General features: G+C 34.0%; 1 protein-coding gene across 3 annotated transcripts in view; it reads left to right on the top strand.

The window, feature by feature from the left end:
• The window catches only part of LOC137250617 (uncharacterized), a 373,691-nt gene that overhangs the window by 155,709 nt on the left and 204,820 nt on the right, over positions 1-13,162 (top strand). For all 3 annotated transcript variants that reach the window (XM_067783738.1, XM_067783739.1, XM_067783740.1), the window contains exon 2: positions 9,770-9,825. The gene's annotated coding sequence lies outside the window, so the exon portion shown is untranslated. The remainder of the gene's footprint in view (positions 1-9,769; positions 9,826-13,162) is intronic.

Below are 13,162 nucleotides of genomic sequence, written 5' to 3'. Positions count from 1 at the left end.
TCTTCTCCGAGCTTCGACCGAACTTTTCCTACAATTTTGGTCCTTTTTAATTTGTCCTACAAATTCGCGGGACCTTCATATTTAACGTCGACTCCGAATTCCATCTGCCTTGCCTGCCCTTCATAGGGGTCGTTTAGAAAAAAATTCTTAATTATCTAGGAAGTTGTTCCATCACTTGAAGTAGGGGATTTCGCTATTAAAATAAAACTCATTAAAATGACATATTTTATTATGTGCATTATTTTGAACAAACATGAGCAAAGTTCGCTTAATCGTGATAATAACATTTTTGCAGGTTTAATAACTAATAAATTTGAAAAACTTTTGAACTTTTTCTGTCTTTTTCCTCAGCTCGAATGAATTTAAAATATTTTTTAACTCATACATTTTTTACTGTATATACGAAAGTTTATAAAAAATTTATATGAGAATCTTGTATGTGCGATTAATTTTAGTCGAAACTTTTTTAATATGTCTACGTTTGTCTTAAAGTTATTTCATTATGTAAACGCCCTAAGCAACTTTTATGTGGCAAAAAGCTAATTGACGAGTAAAAAAAAAAAAGTAATAAAGTATGATTGCACAAAGAACCTGTGGTGAAGTAAAATGTCGCGTATAATTGCAGGGAAGTTTAGAACAAAGCTCATCTGTTGCCTAACTCAAAATATTTATTAATTCTTCTTAACCCGGGCTAAAAATTTGAAATTTGTCAAAGGAGACAAAGATATTGTAACGAATTCTGGGAATTTCTGATAATTATGCACCTTCTGCTGACCTTCGAATCGCTGAACTGTCGAATAAATAACTCCAATATTCAATATTACAAAATGGTCGTTATTAAACTACTTTGGGAGTAGTACAATTATACTTCACTAATAGCGTGTTTAAATCAAACTAATTATTATTCCTTAGCTTGCACTGCTTTTAAACTGTTTGCTGTCTCTTTCGTATATTTCTCCTAAGGTCTAGACGTTTCACAAAGATTTCTTCTAGAACAGTTGTATCTCATGCTATGGAATATTCTTCGTTGCCTTGTATATAAGTGTGGCTGCTTACTGTTTTTGTTATTGTAATTATTTACTAGCAGCATAGTGATGCTAATGTTCGCCACAATATCAACGGAAAACCTGATTTGCTACAAAAAGTTTAGCTACTATTTGAAAAGCGTTTAAATGCACTAAAAAATAATTTTTCAAAGGTTTCTGTGGTGTACACATTTTTCTCACGGTATGAGGGAATCATGAATGTAAGCGTAAGATGTAGACGTAGTCTTAATCTATGTAAATGGCATACCATATCGACGGATGAGTGGAATATCACCCTATCTCGACTGCCGTTGCGAAAGCGCCCTATCTCATAGAACGTTTGAATAACACCCTATTTCAGAATTTGTTTCAAAAACGCCTTATCCCAGATTTCGGTTGATGAATGCCCTATCTCAGTTTTTGTTTTAAAAACGCCCTATCTGAACTCAAATTCAATACATTTTGACATTGGATGGAATATGTATAAAGAAAATGCAGCATATTGGTATATGTATGTACTGCATGGAACACTAGAGAATGTGTAAGCGTAGTGTTTGGTATTCCTATGCTGTATGGAGTAATAAAAACTGCGAGAGTATAGTCACTAATCTGTAGCGCAATATGGGAGCAAAATACGTGGCAGAGTTGATATGAGCGAAATTACACATCACCTCATAACAAACACTTCACCAACATATAAATTGAAGTCTCTGAACACAAATTTTTCTGAATGCAATTGCTCGAAGAAATCTATACACTGCTGTTTTGTTGGATACAAAGTGAGAGATATATTGGCAAATATGAGCAAAGGACGTTTTTATTACTGATACACAAAGTGTTTGGTATGTATTCAAGTTTAAGTTGAAATTTGTTTCTCTCCAGGGTTTTGTTGGTTATGACATCTTAGTACATTATTTGGTTAGATTTATATGAAAAAATAAGAGGCATACAAAGAACAAAATATAATTAAAATAAAATAAAATTAAGTTGAAAAAATTAAACAATACAAAATAAAAACATCAAATAAAAACGAAAAAAATTAAACAAAATACAATCAATTAGAATAATATGCAGAAAATATAAAAAAGAAAATAAACTAAAATAAAATGAAATAAAATTTAATTAAATTAAAAAAATCAAATAAAAGAAAATGATATAATATTCTAATAAAAAAATAAAAATTTAATCAAATAAAATAAAATGAAAAGAAAAAAATATAAAATGAAGTAATTTAAAATAAAATAAAATCAAATAAAATGAAGAACAGATAAGATAAACAAAAATAAAATAACATAAAATAGAAAGGAATAAAATAGAAGTAAATAAAATTAAAAACAGAACAAAAATTAAAAAGAATAAAATAAAAGTAAAATAAAATTAAAAAGAGAACAAAAATAAAATAACAGAAAATAGAAAAGGATAAAATAAGGGTAGAATAAAATAAAAAAAAACAAAAAATAAAGTTATATGAAATAAATTAAAATAAAATAAAATGAGCAAATATAAAATCAAATATTACAAAAAAAAATGTAAGGCGCGATAACCTCCGGAGAGATTTGAGGCCGAGCCTCTCTTCCAATTTGCATCGTGCTCCTATTAATTTTTCCTAAAAATTGGCGGACGGGACGTACATGTTTTATGCCATCTCCGAACGGCATCTAGATACAAGGTAGATGAATTTTCATTGAGAATCTTTTCATGACATAAATACACTCGGAGTGTTTCTCGATATTGCTTTGCCCGGGGCGTGAACCCAGGATCTTCGGTGTGATAGGCGCAGCACGCTGCCACCACACCACGGCGGCCGCGATAAAAAGTATTGAAAAAAAATTAAAAATATAAAATTATATAAAACAAAATGAAATTAAATGAATTTTCACTTAGTTAAATAGTTTGTAATCGATGATTTAGTTAAATAGTTTTTAGTCGTTGATTTATCCATTTGTTATCGAAAAGTTGTCGATTTATAATAGAAAAATGATCGATGTTATCAATATGTTATGGGAGTGTTATCAAAAAGTTATCGACTAGTTACTGAAAAATTATCGATATGTTATCAAAATGGAAAAAATATCGAATTTTTTATCAAAAATGTAAATGTTAGTCAGGTAAAAAACATTAGACGTACACCTGCGTGTTTACACATCATACTTCACGAGTACTTGGCACTCAAGCTTTTTTTTTACAGTGAGAAGGAGCGGGAGTGGCTGGGAGTGGTAGTCGGAGTGAGAATCGAAGTGTAAATGAGAGTGAAAATGGGAGTGGAAGTTGAAATGGGAGTGGGCGTGAGAATTGGTGTAGGAGCAGAAGTAGATGTGGGAGTGGGAGCGAGACTAGGATTTAGAGTTGTGGGGACGGGAGTGGGACTGCAATTAAATAGGCTACAGAACAGCATTTTCCGATATTTTTCATTTAAAACATATCAATTTTGAGGGGGTTATATAAATGTATGAACATGGGTGAACAAGAACACATTCACATGCGAATAACGGTTTATCCACATGCAAAGACATGCATTCAACATGGCTTTGTGAATTTTTGGTACAGTTTTTTTTTGCTGAGTATGTAATTTTAACTGTTTTGCATATGAATTACAACTCCTTTATAATGCATACTTACACACATTTTTTTAACGGAATTTCAGGTACATGTATATCATAAGTATGATTGTGTCAGTTCGCTATGGTGCTGACTTATATTTAGCTCACTTTGTTTACAAATTTTATTATGCTATAATTTTTGTGCGTTTCTGCTCATTTCGTGAGCCGAAAGTATTATTCATATAAGATCAGAGGTATTGTCTACGCAGGAAAATCATTTTAAAGGCTTTACTTTACTGCGTACGTGACCTACACATAAATTGGTTTTAAACGACTTTCGTGTTTTTATTAAAAAATAATCCAAATAAAGACAGGGCCAAAAAAGAAATATGAAATTCGAATGTGTTTGAAAGTTTATAAGAATGTTTCACACGTGCTAAATTTTTCTCGACTACTCCCACGCGTATCCTATAAAATCTGCACTGCCTACACACTAAATGCTATGCCTAAGGCCTCGATAGGCTTGAGTATAAAAAACACATATTGGGTAAATGTATTTGAGAAAAGCGCAAATGTGTTTGATAAAAGACATATTTATTTGAAGTTTGGGCAGATAAAATTGAGGAAATAATTTGAGAAACTGGCAAATGAAGCTGAGAAAAGGACAGATGTAATTTTGGGCAAATGACTTTGAGAAATCAGCAAATATATTTCAGAAAGGGGCAAATGAACTACAAAAAAGGCAAATGTAATTCGAGAAATGGGCTCCCTAAACAATTCCGATATAACAATTTTAAAAAATCAGAAATTATCCCCAAAAGCCAACCAAAATCCGAATTAGTTCCGACACGGTCACAACATATTTCCAATTTTATTGCGAAATTCTTCAAAGATAGTTTCAAAATGACCAAGAAATCCAAAAACTATCCGGAGTAATTCCCGTTAGTATCCCGAAATTGTAGTGACATAACCCCGGAACCATCTCGTAAATAACAAAGAATTGAGCCTAAAATTATTGCGAAAAAGCCCCCAAGTGCTAACGTACAACTAATTCGAAATATTTACAAAATGTTTTCGAAATGATCTAGAAAAAATCCGAAGCTCCGAAGTTAATCCTAAAACAATCAAAAATTTACCCACAGATACTATCGAAACTATTCCGAAGGTTTTCTCAAAATTATCGAAAAAGGATCTGAAAATAATCCCCACAAAATAGTCCCAAAATTGCGCCTGTCATGGTAGCGTACACCGCTTTTAACACCGAAGGTCCTGGGCTCAAATGCCGAACCAACATCAACAATTTATAAAAAAGTTTTTCATTTAGAAAAAAGTCTAAGCGGGATCTTCGCCCGGGAGTGGTTTGGCAAACACTTCGAGTGTATTTCTGGCATAAAAAGCTTCGCAGTGAAAATTTATCTGCCTTGCGGCTGCCGTTCGGAGTCGGCGTAAAAAACATGTCGCGTCTCCAAAATTGTAGGAAAAATAAAAAAGGACCAGGTCTCAGATTTATAGAGCCTAAATATGTATATACAGTGCAAATGTTCTAAAAGTATGAATTTTGGTTTTTAGTCCCAACATAGTTTGAAAACAATCTTAATCATATGGATATGTTATAATCCTGTAATAGTTCCGAAATTATCCGGAAATCAATACCTAGACGGTACGAAGATAGTGTTGATTCGATAATCACTCCGAAACGTGCACCGAAACTTATTCTGAAATGATATCAAAGATATTAATGACATGTCAGCGAGTGCTTACACCACACGATCTAAGACCTGTTCTGTCTCAGAGGGCGACGGGTGGTTCGCGCACTTTTCCGAAAATATTATTGGCCTAGCGCGTAAGACTCAGAGTTATTATTATAAAAACGGTTCTACTAGTAGAGGGGGCACTCTTTTCTCCACAATATTGTAACGAATTTAGGGAAATTCCGCTTATTCCAAACCTTCTGCTAACGTTCGAATCGCTAAACTAAATAACTCCAATATTCAGTAATGCAAAACGATATTTATTAGACTACTTTGAGAGTACTTCACAATTATACTTCACAACTAATTGCTTTTATACTCTCCGTTACTTCGTTCGCATATTTCTCCAGAGGTCAAGACGTTTCACCTTCTAGAACGCTTGTATCTCCTGCTTGGTAATTAGTTATATGAGTACATACATATTTGTAGTTTATAGCCATATGCGTGTGTATGTGTGAGTAACTAATTCGGCTGATGACCACATTTGTGTATGTGAAATAGCTCTTCGGCGCCTTCTACAAAAGTGTTGACATGGTTGGCTAATATTATTGGGCTTGTTCAAATAAACAAAGAGCTTATAGCGATTAAAAATACAGAATCTAATATACCGCGTTGAAGGAAACTATAGTAAGAGTTATTGGGTCAAAAATAAATAAAAAGCTCTTATCAAAAAAAAAAAAACATAGGTAACAGATATTCCTCGACTATCGCCTATTGTGCTTTTCAAATGTGCTGTTGGTTAAGAAAACGAACATATTTGTCTGAATGGTTGACACGATATTGTTTCCATTGCATCTCTAATCTTATTAGAGCTCTTTAAGTTAGTCACATGTATTTCAGACGGAAACTCACTGGTTTTGTACTCTGTGTTCTCGAAAAGACCATGTGTTCAATCCAAGCAATGTCTTCCTAATTAAACACCTATCGGTCCGGACGAATGAGCATTGTTTTCTGCATAGTTGACAAGTCCCGTTGTCCTCTTCTCAACTGATCTTGTTGGGACCATAAGTTTGAGCTAGTGCTTTCATAAACGCCATTTATTCATAAAAAAAAAAAAAATTCATCATGGATGAGTCAAAAGTTGCGATATTTCCTCTGTACGTGTGTTTGTGACTGAACTCCCCCTAAACGACTGATCCGATTTTTATGAAACTGTATGTGCGTTTAAGAGGTTTTGATGCTTTAAATTTACAATTTGGTCCGTTTTATTTCTTATATTTCCAGGAAGAGAACCAGGGGCCAACCTATTCTAAAAAAAAATATTTATAGCGCGACTTCCTCGTAATTTGGTACAAAGGCACTTCCTTAAGTAACTTATTATTTAAGAAACTCTACGTTCCGGAACAGGATGGTGCACAATTTCTTGGTAACCTTATAATTAAAGAATGGAAGAACCAATTTCAAAAGTCATAGTCTCGTTAGTTTCGGGTAGTGTTTTTTTTTGTTACATGCATGTGTGGACCCATTTCTGAGATATAGACCATAATGTGGAAATGGGTATCAAATAGGATGTGTTAATGAGGGTTTTAATAAGGAGTGGTGATTAAGAAGAAGAGAGGGAAAAGGAGAGGTATACAAAAATCCACTGGTTGAAAAAGGGAAAAAGGAAAAAAAAGACAGGAGGGCGAATTGGAGACGAAAAGAAAGAAAATGGTGGTGGAACCTAGGGAGGGGAAGGAGATGAAGAAAAATAGAAGGAGGGAGAGGAAGAAAGTGGAGGTAAGAAAAAGGAAAATCGAGAAGATGAAGGGTGGAAGATCCGGATGGGAAACAGTGATAAAACATGCAGATGAGGAGGGAGAGACAGAAGACAAAATTTTTGTTTGCAGAAGCTACAATATGACATATGACTCTGTTTACTGAGAAAGTAGATACATTGCAGAGAGGAACATTGTCGGGCAGGAGAACGTGTCAATTACACTGGTTTACAGCCAAAATGCACCAGAGACGCCATTATGAAATTCCTATGTAAAATCACCCCCTGATTTCGAAAATCGAGGATATTTTTAATTCTATGGTAACGTTTTTGAGATATTTACGAATAACGGTTTTTTCCAAAAAAAAATTGGGTCCACTTAATCATATATATCTCAAGAACGAATTGAGCGATTCCAAAACGGTTTGACGCTTTTAAAAGGCAATAAAATTTTCTATAAACTGTGCATACAACACTTTTTGCTAGGCCCTGCAGATTCAAAGATAACGAACAATGTATTTAATTATCGAGCTTTGCTCATATTGCTTTATACGATGGTTTTTGTAATTGATATTAGAGAAAAATTGTAAGTTTACAAACGGCGATGGTTACTAGGACATATTTCTGACTTTCACTTCTTCATCAGCTAGCTTTTCGGGAGCTGAGCGTTGAACTCGAATCTCCAACATGCATATCAGTGCAAAGGTTGATGCCTTTAGCTGCTAAGCCATATGAATGTCCCGTTGTTCGCTGTACAATTGGCTTCTAAGAGTTGCCTTTTTCAAAAAACAAATCTGCAAAAAAAATAAAAAGTTTTCGAGATCCTTCCTCGCAAAGTACACAGTTCTTTATATTTTTACAAAAAAATGGAAAAAATCCGTAATGATTGTTCGTTATCTTTGAATCTGCAGGGCCTAGCAAAAAGTGTATGCACAGTTGATAGCATTTTTATTACCTTTTAAAAGCTTCAAACCGTTTTGGAATTGCTCAATTCGTGCTTGAGATATATATGATTAAGTGAATCCAATTTTGTTTTTTTTGGAAAACCGTTATTCGTAAATATCTCAAAAACGTTACCATAGAATTAAAAATAACCTTGATCTTCGAAATTAGGGGATGATTTTACATAGGAATTTCATAATGGCGTCTCTGGTACAGAAAAAAAATTGGAATTTGTGATCCAGTGGGAGTGGGAGTTGAAGTGGGTTCGAGTACGGGAGGAGTATAAATGGAATAGGGGATATCCAAGAATAGCAAGAACAAGTAAGGGTGTTTAAATTCGGGTGTAACCGAGCATTATATACTCAGCGTGAGTTTCAATACAATTCATTTCAGATAAATTACTTTTTCGAATTTTGTTACGAGAGATTTTTTTTGAGGCTCTAGAAATGTTGTGTAGTGCTTGATTGAAATAGCGGCGTGGCACCGCCCATTAAAAAAAAAAGACTCCAAATTTCCTCTTACAATAAAACTTGGTAAGTGAAATATCATTGCTACAATACTCTTTTTCGCTAAGATATGGCTTATTATGCTAGTCTACGTCCCTTTTAAACATCTCTATTATAAAAGTGAGTGTGGTCTTTAACCGATCACGTCCATTTTTACTATAAATATTTTCTGCTATAATGAAAATGTGTGTACCCAATTTCATTACGATATGTTAGTTTTTCTTCGAATTATGGCTCCCTAAACATAGAAAATTGCTTAGTCAGAAAAGGGGCATTGGCATGCCCATTTTCAAAAATTTTAATATTTTTTAACTTTTTGTTATAATTCCATTTAGAAAGTAAAATGCCATTGATATTAAGCTCTATTTCGCAAATATTTAGCTTATTATATTCGTCTACGACCCTTATTTTATATAAATGTGGGCGTATTCCTTAACCGATCTCGTTCATTTTCTTTCTAGAAATATTTCCTGTTATTAGAAAAATATGTGTACTCTTATTGCGATTCTTTAATTTTTCTTCGAGTTATGGCTGCCAAAACATAGAAAAATGCTTAGTCATAAAAAGAGCGGTGCCACGCTATTTTAAAAAATTTGAATTTTTTCGTCGAAGCATTCTTCATAGTAAAGGCAGCCCCTCTGTCGTTATGATAGGTCTAACAGTTTTTGATTTATGATTAATAAATATTTTTAAAATTGATTTTATCTCATGTGGGCGGTGCCACGCCCATTTTTATCAAATTTTTATCAGGTGTCTCAATATCAGTCCACACATCAAATTTCCACAATTTTAGTGATATAATATTTACTAAATAATCAGGTTTTTTGTGTTTTTCAACATGTTATATATATAAAAATCGGGTTATCATCCCATTTCGCTCATTTTAAATAGGACGGGCGAACGGACATGGCTAAATCAATTCCTTTTATCATCCTGAGCATTTTCATATATGAAATTGCATAATATAATTTTTTTTCTTTTCAAAAAACTGTTATCGACAACGTTTTTAGCGGACATTTTTGGGTAGGACAGGGTATACATGAAAATTTTACAATCAAATGAAAATTTTTTTAGAAGGTCGTGAAAAAAACCTTAAAAAGCAAAGTCGAAAAAAAGTAAAAAAAATGTAATTTCGCAGGCTCGGAAATTAGTTTTTTTGGGTACGCGTAGTGGAACTTTTTTTTTCTGAGCCCAAATCTTATTGAAAAATCGATGACGCGATATTGGTTAATATATCGACCCAGTCTAATGTATATATCACACAAAATAAAAATACATATTAACTTCTTTCAAATTTTTTTTCTTCCAGACTGATTCAGATCAATGAAGTTGACCTTTGAAAGAAAGAGCCATTTGTAAGCAAAAGTAAGTAGCTTTATGACATGACTATTTTATGCAAAACGCCTTCTATTTTGTACTTATTGTCCTATGTAGGAGGGGCTTTCATCGAACTCCTATTGAGACTAACCACCGAGTAAAAACATGTAAATAGCCATTGCAGTTTCACCTTTGCGATTGGTTTTTATTGTCCATACGTATTTTCTATAGTGAAGTTGCTACACACGCATTTAAAAAAGACAATACTCACAGACACATTTTACATTTACATTTACATATTTACATTGGTTACCTTTAAATACGTAAAAGCTATTCAGATTCAAGAAAATAATATTATTTGCATATTTTTACACAAAAAGAAATTTTGTTTAACAATACTTATGAGAATGTGATGTGATCCCCATATGACATATTGACAAATGGGTTCTATAAAACGAGATTGGAAAATAGAAGAAGAAGAAAACCATTATTTGTATGTATTTCTCTGGTAAACGTTTACTTTGTATGCTGATTTAAATTTAAATTGGTAGTGAAAAAAAAATTGCTTAATTTGAATACAAAAAAAAATGCGTTTGTGTATGTTTGTGTGTGTGTGTGTGTGGACCACAAATATTTGTGTTTAACTTTGAAGATAAAATTCAACTTAAGCCTGTTAACAAAAATCTGAGATTGAATATACAGGAGAAAAATGAAAACAGGTTAGTGATGTTGCGAATGTTAATTTTTGATAGCAGCATATGTTCTTCTCATTGCATGACGACGAACCCGATACCCTAATTGCTGATGAAAGAAAACATGTTCCGGAAGGCGACTATGACGAAGTGAGAATGACAATATGCCGCCTACTGTACGAAAGAATGTAGCACAAAGTCAACCAATTGATTGGACCTTATCAGTTCGGCCTCAGACCTGGTAAATCTACCATTGTTGAGATTTTCACAGTGCGTCAAATACTGAAGAAGACTATCTATGAGAGAATGAACATGAACCATCTTTCTGTTGACTTCATATAAGCAGCAAATAAAGTACGTCCTGCGGAAAATGACGACAAAACAAAGTACTTGCTGTCATCCATGAAAGAATCGGTGCACTCTCACCTCACCTTGACAGCCAAATCACTGATCACGCATAAAATTCGAGACTGTTAAAGACTTCGTTCATCTGGGAACCAGCATTGAGCCTATAAATCAAACGGAGAATAGCTTTTGCCAACAACTGTTTCTTTGTACTGAGTGGGCAATTGAAAGCAGAGTCTCCTATCAACGAATAAAAATTGGTCTTAACAAGTCGGCCATCATACCTAACATAATGCCCCTAACATATCAGATGGAAATAGATGAAGACGATCCGACTAAGGAAATATTTCTATTTACACCCGAATTTGGAAGCAGAGAAAAGATAAGACCCCAACTGAGACGGGATAGTCATTTTGATAAAGACTTCATCCCCCTTGGTACTCCCAATTGTGGTCTGTTATCGCGTAGCAGGAATAATTGGCGTGACTTGTTACGAAATGGCCAAATAACCGCTAATTTGTTTTGATTCCCCTCGCGTAGGTGAGGTTGACAACTGGGTTGCGGGAGCTTTGAAGCTATGAAGCTTTGTACTGCGCTTATCGACCCCTTTAATCCCTGTCATTGCTTTTATCAGCACAGAGAATCTTTATTTACCCATGCACCATAGAAGTTTAATTGCTGCTACTCTCGGTCATGTCTATTGGATCACGACTATATACACTTCGTCTCACTCGAATTAGAGAAAAAGATAGCCACCGAGAGCTGCTGAGGACCACCTGGAGCTGCTTCCGGACAGTAATCATCATCATCGTCTGTGATTTATCAATGCATAGCCATTAGCTTCTCCTCCTTTGCCCTTTCGGAAAGAGCCAAAAGTTGTGTCTCATTTAACCAATCGGCGCAGTCGCAATATACCTTTTGCCCTGCATTCTTTTACACAATATTTTGATGGATACGTTCATACATGATGAAATGAATATTCAGGTGTTCTCATCCCGTTGAAAATTTCCTTATTCTGACAAGTTTGCATGGATAATTTAGAGGGTTGTCTATCATACATAATTGCCTTTGAATTCTACTACTATCGGAGTAGATTTTATTATACGTTTAGAAATATAATAACTATGTAAGCCGCTACCAGAATTTTTTAGGTATAAACATAAATGTAACATTGTATTCCCCAAAAGATTATAGACAAAATTTTGCAGAAAACTCAATTTTTTGAGGAAATTTGTATGAAAAATTTAGCAACAAAAATTTAGTACTTTTGTAGTACAAGTAAATACTGGCAAATAAAGCTGCCGAAAAAGTGAGGTTATGTTGTTGACATCACCTTTATTATTTCATCATGCAGTCTTAAACACCTCAGGGTCGTGCACGCTTTCATATTTTCTGTCTCAATTTCGTTCGCTCAAAAATCACCTATAAACTCATTAGCTTGGCTTTGTAAAATCTGTCTTAAAAACAATAGTGAACTACTTAGTTTCAACCAAATCAAAAATAAAGGAGGACCCAAAGTTTTAGTAAGTTAAGTCACAAACCGAAACTTTGCTGCATGCAAGGCAGAGAATAAAATGAAAGCGGAAGCAGAAATTGTACAACTTCTAAAGTGCGACACTCTGTACTCCACATTCATAAATAATTGGGGTATCACGTGACCCTGGTTATAAGCGTATCTGCTTCTGTGGTTATATTTTCAATAAAGTTTACAAAAACAAATTACACTGGAGGCAACACAATTTTCAAGCGGATAAGTTGATTATGAGCTGACGCGAATTCCGCAGATTTGATTTAATTCACTTATTTCCAGCTTTAACCAAACTGCAAGTTGAGTTACAAAAATATTTAATATGAACGCAATTGGTTACATGAAAACTAAGCAGTTACAGCTTAAGGACCATATTGTGTATAACGCAACGAGTCATATTTTCTCGTGTGAAGCAGAATTCGTATAATAGCTGTGTTTTTTATAAGTTTTTATTTACCTTCACTTGGCTGTTGTCTGTAATCAAATCTTGCAAGTTAATTTTGATACACTTCCCGATGTCCGATTGAGCTGAAATTTTGCACACATGTATAACTCCGATGACATGCAATATTACTTTGCGAGAATTCGATAAATTAATCGATAACAGAGTTATCGGTACAGATTTGTATTCACAAGGGAATAAAAGCCTAAGTCCTCAAGAACGCAGGTAACTTCGCTTTGTTTGTGTATGCAATAAAGGTAGAAGTTAGGCTGTTATCACTAAATGTTGCATACTTTTTGCTGCATACTTTTCTGCGCACTTGATTTTGTTTTACAGATTTTTGGCGATGGAACAGAGCAGAGATCTGCAATGAGTAGT

Source organism: Eurosta solidaginis, chromosome 4 (genome assembly GCF_040869045.1).
Source record: "Eurosta solidaginis isolate ZX-2024a chromosome 4, ASM4086904v1, whole genome shotgun sequence".
Classification (NCBI taxonomy): domain Eukaryota; kingdom Metazoa; phylum Arthropoda; class Insecta; order Diptera; family Tephritidae; genus Eurosta; species Eurosta solidaginis.
Note: the sequence above shows the minus strand (reverse complement) of the source record. Positions and strands in the feature narration are given on the sequence as shown.